The 16,054-nt window shown below is 36.8% G+C and overlaps 1 long non-coding RNA gene across 1 annotated transcript in view; it reads right to left on the bottom strand.

Annotated features, from left to right (window-relative positions):
* Nucleotides 1-16,054, bottom strand: part of LOC123349242 — a 410,828-nt gene that overhangs the window by 181,161 nt on the left and 213,613 nt on the right. The window lies entirely within an intron of this gene.

Genomic DNA, 16,054 nt, shown 5'->3' with positions numbered 1-16,054 from the left:
CAATAAGATTTTCTGTTTACTGTATCATTCAATGAGTGTGGTATTTGCAGTCCCCTTAACTATAACTTTTCCACCCCCAAAAACAGTTAACCAATCTAGAAAAACTTAGATTCCAGTTTCAAATACATTCATCTACATTTTATTCCTTGCTTTTTAAACTTCCTCTTTGAACGGCTTTACTGTATCCTCACTGCAGCAACCTATGTCCAGGTACAGGTAATTGAAACAAAGAATCCCGTGTGCCTATATTTTTCCATAATGAACAGGACATACATTTTAAGTGATCATGCCAGTTTACCTGTACCTGAAATACAGTATATTGGTCATATTCTTTATATGTTTACTTCCATGAAAAACAAAAATCTGGGGTCAGATTTACAAAACTATTTAGGGGCCTGACAATACAAATGAGCACCTAGATGCTCTTGAAAATAGCACTAACTCCAACTGAAGTCTAGATGCTTCTTGGCACCTATCTACATCTTTAGGAGCCTAAACACCTTTGTAAATCTGGTCCCCAGGATAGATTCTGTCACAAGTTATGAACATGTAACTGTGCTTTGTGAGTAATATATAGTGCTGAGTAAATATGCCAAAAATGTATTTGTGTACATTCAAATAAAAACCTGATTCACTGCTGTGTTATTTGTGACCCTTTTTGTTTTCAGTGAATATCCGCATGAGTGATTTTTGTTTATTTGTTTGAGAGGATGTTCATGACAGTAATAATCCCATGAATGCTCAGGTAAATACGGTTCATAAGGTTCAGACTTTGTTTGTGTGTGCACCATCTGGAAATCTCTAATTTCCCTCGTTTATAAAAGCTACAGTAACAAATTCTAAGAGCACAAATGTGAGTCATATGACTCAGGTGAATGATCACACATCATAAAATAATGAATAGTGAATAGCAAAATCAATAGTTTAGCAACAGCTCAAAGACTGAAATACGTCTGTGTAAAATGTATCCAGTCTTTCATTAGTGCCACTATGACAAAAAACAAAACAACTGTACTGTCCAGTACTAGCACACACTCCTTGCGCATTTAAAATGTCAGAAATAATACTTCTCCTATTCGCAGCATGTATCAGTTGTATTTTAAAGCTCCCAATACTCTATAATACTACAAATTAGATAATGCCAGGTTTGTGTGATATGGAGATAAACGTGAGAATAAGGAGAAGTTTTTTAAAAACAGGTGCCCAATTCCCATTGGACAATGAGGTGAGTTGGGTACCAACCTATCGTGCTCGACTTTGAAAAAAAAAAATCTTTCCCTGAAGCAACAGATAACCCTTATAAAACTAGCAAAGTTTAAGTAGCACAGTATGAGTGACCCAGCATGGTGCATGGAAAATAAAACTCCCTTCAGGAAAAAAAATGCTGATCTGATACTTAAAAAAAAAAAAAAAGCTATTCATCTTCAAACTTGGCAACTTGGCACCTTGCAACCTTTTTGAATAAATATTCTGGATTAATAACTAAAACATTTCACAAGCCTTATCAAACCTGTAAAATGAAAAATCAATATGTACTGTATCTTGCACAGCAAAATTGCTGAAGACATTACAGTGTGCAATTTGCTTCCTACAGATTGCTTTGGAAATAATTTTCAAATTACGGCTTTCTGACCATTTAAAATTATTCTGCTCTATACAAAAGAAGAATGGGTAGAATTTCTCTCAGCTGAAGTTCTAAGTGAGTCAACTGCCCAGTGTAACATTCAGTGATCTGCTTACTCAAAGCTAGAATTTGGGGAGCTCCCCGTAATGACAGTAGGCAGCATAGACTGTGCTAGCCTGGAAGCTAGGGGATTCGGAACCACTACACAGCACATGTGTCCAGCAGCTTAAATGAACTATCCCCATTTATAACCACTGCAATTGAGTCCTATTTGTTCTCGTCCATGAACACTGCAGTACCAACCCCCACCCCCACCACCACTTAGTTTAACTGTGGTCCTCACAAATGGTGTTCAAACAATATGTATTTTTGTATTTTTCATTTCCCCTTGGTAAAACATTAAACCTAAGCTTTTAGGTAGAAGCAAAATATATCCAGTGAAATAATGCGTCTCAAGGTTTCCTATATGTCTGAGGCTGTGAATGGTGAACCAGCTAGTGATTAATCCACTGATCCTGAATGAACCTACTGCAGAAATTCATTCTGCTGCTAAAAAGGAAGGATAAGAAATGTGACAACTGACAAATGGAGATTATGATGGCAGTCAAAAGATCAGGGCTATATTAACTTTGTAGAAGTAACTCTGTAGAACAATGAGCTCTCCTTGATTTCATAGTTATATCTTTTGGACTGTCATTCAAAGTCATTCTGTACCACAGGCAGATTCAGTAACTACAGATGAACTAGACAGGATTGCCTCCATTGAGAGTAAACAGAGCCAGCCCTTGCTTTTGTGGGGCCTTATGCAAAGCAAGTAGCTCCCTTCACACCTATGACTCCAGCTCCATACACCCAGGCCTTGACACTCTACTGAACACCCCATGCTTACTTACAAAGTCTCTGAGATTAGAATTACCCTTCCATGTGCACACCTGTTTGTGAGGCCTGACAATCTGTCAGCATAGTCTAGGAAGCAAGGTGTCAGAACCTAAAGGATATTTTTCTAGGTGAGAAGTAGATCAAGGTATCTAAGGAATTCAATTTCTGCTACACTCCACTGGTACCATCCAAACAGTACCTGTGGACAGGGAAACAGGGTTTGTGCTCTGGTTGGTGGGCTGATCATGTGCATGCAATGTGAGACAGCATAGAAGGCTCTGAGCACGTAGGTAGTTCAGGCCTATAGCCACTAGTGACTATAGCTACTATATAATGCTTCTGAAAATTGAGTGTGACTGGGAATCTGAAGCCCACAGCTATATCTCAACCCCCGTTGAAGTTCATCTCTCTCTCATAAGTAATATCTTAAAAAACAAACAATATCCAGACTCCATTCAGTAAATACTCTAGTGTTTGTACTATTGTACAAGTACAATCTTCTGGAAGTACCTCTGGGAAGATCATCAAAAGATAGTGTCCCAAAAAACTGAAGTGAGGCATTGTATTTTCTATGAGTAACTCCACTATGGTTAAGGTTACAACAGAGATAGCTGGTGTATATATATATATATATATATATATATATCACTTCTATGCATTGATTGTATAGGGTTGGGCAGTGGAAAAAGCAAATATATGATTACCTCATTACATGAATTATGCTTGCCGTAGCTAAAAGACTGAGACCTTGACAACGACTTAACTGTGAACCAAATGCAGCCTACAGTCACTATTTGCAGAACATTAATACATCTTTTTGTACAGTACATGACATCAGTCCTACTCCTCAGAATAAAATGTAGTTCAAAGTGCATTGTCATCTTCAGTAAACCCCCCAGAGATCGGATTAAAACAAATAGTATCATGAAGCAACATATATAACCAGCAGGAACACTTGTGATTTATTTGTTTGTATTGATTTCATAAAGAAACAGACAATGAAAAGTACAAAAACGTAAACTACTTACAGCTTGTATTTCTTTCCAAATTCCACATGCGTCACAGGATCAGATATAAAATTATGCTGTTGTGAAATTTTACAGCTAGTCAAGCTGCAAGACCAAACCATACAAAACCAGACAACACTACATAAAGATAACATGTTTGGAGTAGGGGGAGTAACAATGAGATAGGAGAAGACATACAAGGAGAAGGAAGAAGGGGAATGGAAGAAGTGAGTATCTGCCATTCTTGGAGCCCCCTCAACATTTTTTATTTAAAAAATGAATCTAGAAACAGGATCCGAAATGTCTCTAAATTCATATACTTGCTCTCTAAGGTGAGCACATCTTGATACTATGCATTTGTATGGTGAATTCACCTACAGAGGTAAGCAAAATCAGGAGCGGGTTTGGGTTTGTAAACCCAAAACCTGAAACCAGGAGTGGTTCAGGTCCAGGCTTAGGGGTTCAGATAAGTGATTCCAATATTGTCTTTTCTCTCAAAATAAACAAACCTTCAATAAGAGGTTGCTTTTCTATCTTACTGCAGTGAAAGGCACTACAAAGTATCTGAGCACTAAACAGAGTTGCCAGTATGCCAGCCATTAAAGTGACTTATTTGAGCCGTTGGGTATAACTATATTGAAAATGCATTAGTAACATACACTGGGATGGTTGGTGGAAGAAGGGAGATTTCCATTCCTTACATCAATAAATAAAAATTGACTAAAAGCCTTTGAATATCAGTTAATGACAGACCACCAGAAGCCAACCCCATAAGAAAGCAGTAATGTTGCAAGAAAACACAAACGGATTCAAATTGGTACTATTTCAAGCTCAGCTGCTCTTCCTCAATCCTCGGTGTTTCAATTAAGTCTTAAAAATATAAATGCATGTCTCTAGCCACAGAACTATTAATCCACACTTCAGTGACAAACATACAGGTTGGATTCATGTTAGCAAAATAGAGTATTTTAATTATTTACTTATAACACATGCAATACTGCACACACATTTCTTGTATAGTTCAACTATTGCCAAAGATTTACAGTAAGTTCTGAGAGAGTGTGGGCCATTCCGAGAATGTCTCAGCTACACTCGCTATGTTTTAGACACTAGGAGTGGTCAGGCATGATTAAACCATCATTATCAATGATTGATTATTCTTCTCTCTCCAGGGGGTTAGTCCAGGTCTATTCTGCAGTATGAATATGAAATTAGTTATGGCCATCATCTAAGCCTAAAAAAATATAGGAGGGGTGAAAATTGCTAGTCTGGTCTCACTTTGGTTTACTGTGATTCTTTGCTTGTGGCAAATGCTGCATTGCTCAGGACAAGCCACTGAGAAGAAATTTAAGCTGCCCAGGAATCTTCATGCCTTTTCATTCTCATCTTTTCCACTCATTTAACTCAAAGAGCATTTCTGAAAAAACACAAAGGGTGGACTAAGATGGAAAGGGAGAGGCACATAAAGGAGAGCAGAAGGAGCAGAAAAGTGAAGACAAGACATTGACAGGGGCAAGATGAGCGGGAGAAAGTGGGAACAAAGAAAGAAAAAAAAACAATGAGAGATGGGAAAAAGGAAGAATTATTTTAACAAGCAAAAACGTCCCATTTGACAGTTTATGCACAAATACTGGATGTGCACAGTGAGGTGGCTAACTGACCATATATGTATGCACAAATTCCTGATGTGGCATTGGGTAAACACATTGTGGATTTGCATAAGTAAAGAATATATGTAAATGTAGGCAGGCATTTTCACATGGCAAACTTCAAAAACTCTGGCTTTTTATACTTGTGTGTATTTGTCTAGAGGAGAACATTCCTGCAGGTTCTCTGGAATGATGCTGCTAATAAGAGACTCATCAGGCATATTATTGTGCAGAAATGGCACAGAATTTATAAAAATCCTTGTTAAACCCTCTTGCTCTTACAACAGAAATGGGCACTTGAGTGCTGCAGAGTTCCAGGGGCCTTGGTCATAACCATCAAGGGCAGGCCATTTTCAGATCAGTAATATAGATAAACCCCTGCTACATCACTGATAAAAAAACCCACTAGCACACCACTACTGCTATTAAGACATTGATAGGCCATTGCTGTAGAAAGTGTATTAGTGTTATATTGGCCTTTTACTAATCTGCCTCAGTTCTATTAGACTTCACTTTTGCCTTTTCAAGGCAAGCCAGCTCCCACTGCCATCCTAAGTGCTAGATGGAAGGTGATATGGTGCATTGCTACTACAGTAAATAGGAATTATATTTCAGAAATGGCCTTTTCATTTTTATTATACTCTTGGATACATGCAGTGTTAATTTAGATTGTCTGTGTGTTTGCATAATACATAGACTCAGAATTTAAGGCCAGAAGGGAACATGATCATCTAGTCTGACCTACTGCATATTGCAGGCCACAGAACCTCACCCACCCACTCCTGCAATAGCCTGATAACCTCTGGTTGAGTTACTGATGCCCTAAAATCTTAATTATAAGATTTTGAGTTTCAGAGAATCCACCACATTTATTCTAGTTCAAACCAGCAAGTGACTGATGCACCACTGCAGAGGAAGGCAAAAAATCCCCAGGGTCTCTGCCAATCTAACATGGGGGAAAATTCTTTCCCAACCCCAGATATGATGATGAGTTAGACCCTGACCACGTCAACAAAACCCACTAGCCAGACAATTCTCTGTAGTAACTCAGAGCCCTCTCTATCTAATGCCCCTCCTCCATCAGTTGGAAATATTTGTTAATAGTAGACACAGATGGACCATATGGCATTGTAGGCAACCTCCTCAGACCATCCCCTCCAAAACCTGAATTCAAGATTTCTGGCTATCCTAGAATAGGTGCTATTGAATGCAAAATTTGTTTTTCAGAGACTACTATACTTCTTCCTGTTCTTACAGATACAATAAAACCAATTCATGCACTGGATCCATGTAAATCCTTGTCCTTTATATTTATAAAAGAATTATTTTGTGCAAAGTCCAATTTCCTGTCTTAAACCAGACATACAACAGCAGTGCAAACCTCATTCTGTGGAATTAAATTCACTATTGCAAGAAAATTTCAGAAAGCACATCATGAATTGATTGTAAAAATATCGGTGAATGTGGGAATGATTGTTACAGGCTTGAGCAGGAGATTAAATAATGACTTATTACAATTTCTTAAAAAAAAACTATAGGGCTTTTATGGGAATGTGCAGAGTATTTGAAAAACTGTGCTGGGTTGGCAATGGAGTCTTGACTGTACAGTAGGTTACAAAGCAGTTTTTCCCAATATGTAAACCAAGATCTCAGGATAGAGGAAAGTGAAAAAACAGTCAATGTGAAAACTGGGGTGACATACAGTTCATACAGGAAAAGACAGACTGAAAGTTAGCATAATAGAGAGCTATTATTTAATTATGTAAGGAACACTTCCCAGCCTTGCCATTGTTACAGACAAAAAAATTCTCCACTTGTACCTAGCTAAATGTCATCACAGCACATTTAGAACAAAGATGAAAATTCTTTTGCATGTCCGGCTTACAGACATATGTCACGGAACCTCTTCATGTCAAATCTTGTAGTCCACTGGGAAATGTAGAAAATTTCCAACTAGCTCATTCAGTTCAATAAAGCTCTTCAAGAAGCCAACAAACCTGTCACTTTACAATCTGAAATGCATAAGCATGTCTGAAGGAAAGTCATTAATAGCATAAAATGTTTGTCATAATAGGCTGATAAATGAGCTTTCATGCATACTACTCAGGATTCACTGCATTTCAATATGCCTTTTTTAATTACTGAATGTAAATGAATTGACCTTGGGCATGACTTGAATGCTGGCTCAAGATTCCGCAGACAAAGATTTAGTTCATACAGCAATGTCAGTTGGGTAAATTTACAATCACTTGGGTTCTGTAATAAATTAAACCTAGGTGGATGGTAAAAGCAGTTTTGTTTTTTGCTTATAGATATTATTTTTCCTGTGTTCTCCTTATATTCTGCATATACACACTATAGATACTTGCACTCATCTTACACATGCAAATTAACACACTTTGTCCACTAACAGATACTGAAAAATAAAGAGAGAAATGGTCTGCAATTGTCTAAGCAGAGGCTCAAAAACATCATAAAGGATTTGTAGTGTAACAATTGTCATTTCACTTTGCTACAGTAAACCTGTTGTTTATGTCAAGGTTTTAAATTGCATGGTATTTCATTATGTTTAATCTTCCTGTCTACAGGACACATTATTAAAAAAACCACCTTAGTCTTGTGTGTGTTGTAAGAATACTCAAATCAACATGAGAACAACCATGAATATACTTTACTCCTCCTCAGAGCGCCTTTGCTCCAGATCTTCAGCTTTAGCGCCTTGATCGGGAAGGCACTTAAGTACATGCCTAACTCGAAGCAGATGAACAGCCCCACTATGTGAATGAAGTTATAATGAATGCATTTTCATTATGTTCTCTCACACACAGTCCGATAATCGTGCAACCGAACCTCTCATTGACTGCATGCATGTACAGTCTGCCAGATCTTGAACAGAGTGAGGGGCCAGATTTGAATTAAGATTTCTGAAAATTGCAGGCATCCATGATGGATTGGGATGTGTAATCCTTCCACTGAGATTGATTAAAGTCAGGAAGCATCCCTGAGAGAGAGCAGAGAATGGATTTCATGGTTTCCATGTTGAATTTTGACTATCAGTCTAAGAAGTCCAAGATTCAAAACAGAGCTTTAGGGAAGTAATATGACTGAATACAAATGAGGGTACGTCCAGGCTACCCACCAGATCGGCGGGTAGCAATCGATCTATCGGGGAGCGATATATCGCATCTCATGGAGAAGGGAAAAAAATTCCTGCAAGATGCTTTACTGAATTCTGTGGCATAGCCTTTTACTATTGCTGTTATCCACCTGTTCGAGATCAAAGATCTGGGCCAGGATCAAAAATTGAGCCCTAAACAGGGAGAAATATTTGAATCCTAAAGTGTACATTTAAGAAAATATATTAAAGTTAGAAAAACAAACAAAATATTACAGCTGCTTTGTTGACAAGAGAACAGTTTTAATTAAAATCTGCTAGGAAATCAGCTAATGTGATACATTTCAGATGTGTCACTTTACGTTCTATAACTGGCCTATTTCAAGTGTTCTTGAAATACCCACTTCCAATATGTTTCTGTGGTGCACATTTGGTTTTGGAACAAGGCCATATATTTTATGAAGCAATTTTCTGATCTTCTGCATTTATTACAGCCACAGTCCTGACAGTTTGTACCTGACCTTGATTATCATTTGATATTTATACACTACTAATGGAATCTTCTGTATGAAGCTGCCACAAGAATCCTGGATAATGTTGCTTAATTCTATAATAAGATTCTTGCAGTGAAAACTCTTGTAATCTGTATCTTTCGAAATTTTAATCTCACGGGAAAAACAGAATGAGAGAAGGCGAGACAAAGGGAGAGCCATCTGGAAACAAATGAAAAGGACTAGTCAACTGTAATTATAACAAAACGAATATGAAGCCTGAATAATGAACTCAACCTTGCTGGTATTAAAAAAAAAAAAAAAAAAAAAAAAGGTGTGGTTACCATTTAAAACTACTACAGCATCCAGTTAAAAGTCTTCTGTCAAAATCTCATTCAGTCAGTTCAATCACATATTATATATACACAGCTTTAACTGAAATGGCCTAAACATTTAGGTGAGGGCTGTGTGTATGATTTCCCTCCCATTGACAGCAAAGGGCGACATCTCAGGTTCACTGAATCACCACCAAATCAAGACACAACAGCTTAGATTTTAATTCAGCGTTTAGCTTTTCATGGTGTCCAAGGAAAAACTTACTGTTATTACAATAAAATCCTTCTACATCTTCATATTATTGTGCAAGCACTGGGATGGATTTTGACTGCTGAATACTGGTATGCGTCCTTCTTAACTTTATTCTATTGGAGTTACTCTACATTTACTGAGATCAGATTGTGGTCCACTATTTGTAATATTATTTACGATTATTGGGAATTGGAGCCTGATTGCATTAGGTATCCCCCCACACACCTCTCCAGCCAAAAAAAAAATACAGTCTCTGCCCCAAGAATTCATAATCTAAACCCCTAAATTTATAACACAGTTCCTACATAACAGATATCTGCATGCACCTTGGCAAGAATATATTTTATGGACTTTAATAGATCAGCCCTTTCAAAATTCCTATTAGTCAACTATAGACAGACACACACATCCTAAAAGCATATCAATAATTCTTGTGTGTGCTAAAAATAATTGCATAACAACAAGGTTAATAGAAACACCTAGTAGGATAATAAAACAATTAGCAGTTCTTCAGCTAGCTAGTGCTGCTACATGTTTTAATATTATAGTATAGAATACCTACAACAAGCCTACAAAAGTGGCTGGAAGAAACGAGTTTGAAGGCCAAACCAACAATTAGTTTCCAGCTGTATCACAATTATGAAATGTCTGGCAACATAGCTTTGTCTGATCTAGGATTTGTTTTTGAAGCCAAACTTCGTGTAGATACATGAAGGTGTGCTATAAAAGGTTTGCACAGGCAACCATAATTCTATCATTTTGTAATTTTGGGGTTCTTTGTTTAACTTAGTTTTGTGTGATTATATATTACACACACACACACACAGAGGCATACATGTGTGTACTGTACACATACTATACATGTATATTTTACAACTATTTTAAGAAATTGGAGAGTTTCTAGTGTTAAAATATACTTAGATCAGGAAAAGCAAAAAGTTAGCAAAGAGTTGGCTTGGTAATTGTAATGAAGAGTGCACATGAAAAAGCCATAAACACTACATAGGACCTTTAAAACATTAGCAAGTTCCCCAATAAGTCTCCTTCCTAGAGCTTTACTTTTGTAAATCAAATAATTTATTACTAGCCTTCATTTCAAATGGTATTTTGTGGATATTAGGTTTTGAAAGCAGTTGAAGTATAGTAGCCATTGGTAAGGAGCTTGGCAGAAAGTCAAGCTTTTCTAACCTTTCTTGCATGCATGGAACAAGAATGATGTCGGGCACATTCATAGAAATAGGCATGTCTCATGGATTGACAACAGCTTGTTGTTTTTCAAAGCTATTTTACTTACATTATGGATTATATCTTAAAAGCAGCCTCAATTCTTATAAACAATAAAAAAATTGTAAACTTACATTTCCCTGATTATCCTCACTCCCACCAACCATATTCTAAAATTTATCTATGAAAGCTAAATAGTTTCAAGGTACAGTTTACAATGTAAATAATACAATGCTAAATATTAATTGGTTGCCGTAGAAATGTTAATTAAATGTGCCAAGATCAAATGCGTCGCCAAAGGCATGCTGTACTAATCCCAAATCCATTACGGTTTAAATTCATTTAATTCACTACGAGAAAGGATAAGGGAGAGGTTATGGACCCATGATTAAAATAATCAAGTTAACATTCTGCAGACTTTACTCTACAACCTAGCAGTTTGAGACACAGTATTACCATTATCAACCAACAGATAATAAATAGGGGCAAGATACTTTTGGCACTGAAAGTGCCCTTTGTTCATATACAAATCTTAAATCTTGGTATTGGATTAAAATCAAAATGAAAATTGTGTTGAATCTTGTATAGATTTTGTTGAATCTATACAAGTTGAATATAAATTTCTGAAGCATTGCTCATGTCATATGAGCAGCAGAACACAGGGCACATTGCAAGTACATTTACAAATACACACTTAGAAATCATTCCTGTTTTATACACAGCTTCAGTAGGAAAGACAACAGACACTGGGTGGGAGAAAGGAAGTGTCATTCCAATTTGAAAGATGGATAACTGATAGTGAGAGACAGAAATGAAGGGTCAGATTTTCAAAAGTATTTAGGCGCCTATAGGCACCCAGTGGGGTTTTCAAGTGACGTTAGAGCTAGTTGGACATTTTTCAAAGGAACAGTTTTCCATTGGAAAATGCTGATTCAAAGTTGAAATGGTCCATGGAACACTCTATCCAAATTCTGACAAACTCCAAGCACATTTCACTCTGTACTAATTAGAGTAGTAGCTATTTTTAAATAACATTTTGTGAACCTGGAATCATTTATTTAGAGATTAAAAATAACAACATCTCCTCTATTAATATAGGTGTTTTGGTTTGGGGGGGGTTGTTTTTGTTTTTTGTTTAAAAAATGTCAGTTTCATATCAAACAGGAGAATCTTTACACAAAATGAAATAAGATGTATTACTCGGTATTTATTAGAGTAGCAACCATTTTACATAATATTTTAAAAAGTGAAATTAAAATATTTTACACAAAATTTTAACATCTTTATTTTATTTTTAAGGACAAAATACATTTTAAAATAGAACTGTTGAACTATTGAATTTATTTAAAAAAAACTGAAAATGTTTAATTTTGAGATTTTCACAATTAAATATTACAGTTTTTCCAAAATGATTTCTTTTAGAATTCCCATTCCACAGGATATGTTAAAATTTCTGATTTTTCATTCTAAATTGGAACTTTTTAAAATTTCAGTGTTTCCCAGAGAATAGGAATTTCAAGTTCAACGAACTCTACATTAGTTTCAATGTGAATTTGGTGCAGAGCAGCTTTTGAAAAATCCTTCTAGGTATATAAATATCTTTGAAAATTCCTTCCTTAAGTGACTTACCCAAGGTCACATAGGAAGACTGTAGGAAAAGCAGTAATTTATCCCAGATCTCAAGTCCCAGTCAAGGATTTTGAGATCAAAAACACTTCAATAAGGAAGTTTAGCTCTTCTGGTTCCACTGCAGAAACCCGGGTTTTAATTCAAACTTTTAAAGAATGGAATGGAAAAATAATTTATTCCCATCATGAATGTGTATCACTAATTCTAAGGTAAAAACCATATTTTCTTTAATAATTCTCTACTGCTTATGATTAATGATAATTTCAGAAATGGAATACTCAATTATTTCTCCAGCTTTTCCCATGCTTTGGAAGATAACTTTCTGTAGCAAATTTTCTTCTGGGAGGGTGGAGGGAAGAGAGCCAGGGAATACTTTAAGAAAACTATTTGTATTGTGGAACCATCAGACAATCAGTAAGGACATAATCAGGCAACAACTTCAGTTACTTGGTTTTATTTATTCTTTGAGCACATTTAAGAAAGACTGCAAAGCCTCGCTCTTCGAAAGTTTTTCCACCATAAGAATGATGTTTACAAACACTGACATCCCCTAATCTCCTGGAAGAAAGTTGATAAAATAAAACCCACGTCCCACCCCAAACTAGAAAAGGGAGATGTGCCAGAGAATCCATTAATTCCACTATAGCTATTACTATCAATTTCACATGGAAGATGGGCAGATACTATGGTGAGCGGTATTATAAAACACTAAGATAAATAGATATCTAATATACATTGCAAGAGCAAGAGTAAGATATTCTAATATAGCAAAATGGCTTATGTTTCAGACTAAGCATAATAAATATTTAAAATGTGCATAACCACACAAAAACCCTAAACCGAAGCTAGACAGTAGAGCTTGCACTCGTTTCCCTTTTACCATGAATATTCAAAATACATTCTTACAGTAAGCCAACCTAAGCACTTGGAGGCTGATTACCATCATAGCCTGAGGGGACCATATTTGCTAAGGCAAAAGCATAATTCACTTACTTCTCAAGTATACGGCTCCTTTATCAAATAAAAGTTCATATTAAATAAGACATTGTAACTCAACTCCTTTCAGTATTCTTGAGAGAGACTCTTTGGATTCAGCTGTTTAATAGAAAGACTTTAGGAAGAAGACTTCTGTTGGAATTTGACAAGTCTGAAGCACATTGCAGGAGGAGTCAAATTGTATCTATGATTTTTGACACTAATAATCATCTGTGATGCAATGTCTAGTTTCAACTCTCATTAAGTTCCAACTCTCATCCAACTCTTAGTCTCATTAAGTAATAGAAATAAAACAAATTATTGGCTGATTAGCTTGCATTTATGTTTTTACTCTATTGCAAAGAGTTAAAATTTTGCTTCCACTCCAACTGCACAGCAGTTCTACCTTATCCAGACACCTATCACTCTAGAGAACCTTAAATGGCAGGAAGTTGAAACCAATCCTAGTGGCTGAACATGCAGCTTCTTTAGACGGAGCACTCAACTCAAGCAGTTTACAGACCTAAAGGATGCAATTTTCAGAACTGTAGTACTGAAAACTCCCTTCAGTTTCCCGAACATTTAAAAACAGGCACTGAACTTACCTGGCTGCTGGGCACCCAAATTTCCCCTGTGAAGAGCTGGGCTCAGGCAACCATTAGCACTTTAAAAAACAACTACTCAGTCACACATGTAACACGTTTATGTGTGCCAGTCATGGGTAAACTTTCTATTGACAATAGAGCTGGTCGGCAACTGAAATTCCCATTGCACAGAAAATTAAACAGAAGATGAAATTTCAAAGTTTCCAGCAGAACAAGGAAGTGTAATTCATTTTAACCTTTTTGAAATGTTCCAGAGGCTTCTCAAACTACCCAGAACCCCAGCAGCCTGAGAAGAAGCCAGGCAGACTGCTGCAGAGGTGGGGGTTCCAGGCAGCCAAGTAGCTGCGAGCCTGGAAACCTAGGCTGAGAGTCTGAGCAAGTGAGCTGGCAGGAAGCCAGGCAGATTTCCATCAGAACTCTGGTACCTAGAATTGATACAAAATGTTTGGTTTCCCCCCTCCCTGCAACAAGTGGCCTGTTTCAAAAGTGAAAAAAAATTAACAAGAGTTTTGAAATTTTCAAAATGTTTCCAATTTTTCAATTAAATATCTCCCCCCCCCCCCGTTTCAGTGATCTTGTGTTCCCAAACTCCCAAAATTAACTGCTGCAATTTTGTTTTAAAGTTAACAAGAAAACTATTGCATTTGCTTATTTTACAGGGGACAGGACAAAGGCTCTGAATAGGATGGAAAGCCTACAAGATTCAAGAAGTCAGTACTAGAATATGAGCTTTATAAAGGACAAAAAAGCAATATTTGCAGCTTGCCTGTTCTATTAGAAAACCCTGTTAGAAGAGTTCGTTACAACATGGCTCAAATTTGCAACTTCATTTTGCATTCTTCCACAGCAAAACACGTTTGTAATCAGAAGAATGTTAGGCAGGACACTTGAGAATGTGAGGATGGCAGAGACAATTTTCAACACACTTTGAGGATACAGGAAGAGAAGCAAAATAGTCTAGTAATAAGAATTTGCATCAGTAAGAAATGAAATGTTGCATAGCATCTACATATCCTGAGACTGGGGTGGGAGGAGGTTGCGCAGAAGAGATTTAACGAAACCCACACCTCATTTATGCATAAGCAATAAATTGCACGTAAGTACCAGTGAGAGACACAAAAATCCTGCTGTACACTATCATACATACACAAGTGGCAGAATTCACACCCTGCCACCTCTCCCCAATTTCCAAGTGTAAACTGATTGCAAATGGATTTTACATGCGTAAGTATCTTTCATAGCCACAAATAATGAGCAAAAATTCCACATGCAAAAGGTGCCTGCACATGGCAAGTGGAGACTGGATTGAAAGCCCTGTGAAAGTCTAACCCCAAATGTAGTAAACAAAGTTTACACAGACACAGGTTTCCTATATGAGGAAACTTCTGAGATACAGGTCACAGGAAAAAGCAACTGCCACTAAAAAACAGTGAAATTTGTTAGCAGCGACCACAGGAACTCTATATTCTGGCTGCTTAATAAAATGTGACCATTCAGAAAGCTCTCCTGACTTACGTGCATGTTCACTCACACACTCTAAGCCTTAAAAATACAAAAACTAAATGAGCAAATAAACGAAGACTATTTAAGTGTTAAACCATCTCGACTGTATCAGGGTAAACAGTAGTGACCACAGAGACATCCTGTGTAATATTGCTAAAAGCTATGGGATACCATACAAACTAAACAACATAATAAGTTATATGACGCACAGCAAGATCAGATACAGGCCTGTGTGCATGGTTCAATATTGTGACTGAAGTTAGACAAGGGTGGTTTATCACCAATTTCTTTGCATGGTGAAGTAGGCAACAAAAGATATCATGGATGGGGTAAAATGGATTAGTGGAGATGAGTGACTTTGCTGAAGACATGGTTTTATTAAGCATCACGTGAAACAGAATGATTGTGTTATGTTCTTATGATTGCCCTTACAAGGTAGAACCAGAAACAGCAAGAATTGTATGGAAAGTCAATTCAGAGAAAACCAAGATTATGAAGGTAGGAAACTGGACAACACATGCTGTCATAAACAGATAGTTAAGGGTTAAGGTCTCTTTTACCTGTAAAGGGTTAACATGCAGTACCTGATGACCACCTGACCAGAGGACCAATCAGAGACAAGATAATTTCAAATCTCTGTGGAGGGAAGCCTTTGTCTGTGTTCTTTGTTAGTGTGTTCTCTTTTTGGATCTAAGAGAGGCCAGTCATGTCTCCAAGTTCTCCTGGAGTAGTTCCTACTATTCAATAGTAAGTATTAATTAGAAA

Source organism: Mauremys mutica, chromosome 14, assembly GCF_020497125.1.
Source record: "Mauremys mutica isolate MM-2020 ecotype Southern chromosome 14, ASM2049712v1, whole genome shotgun sequence".
Lineage (NCBI taxonomy): Eukaryota > Metazoa > Chordata > Testudines > Geoemydidae > Mauremys > Mauremys mutica.
This window is presented reverse-complemented; position numbering and strand designations above follow the sequence as displayed.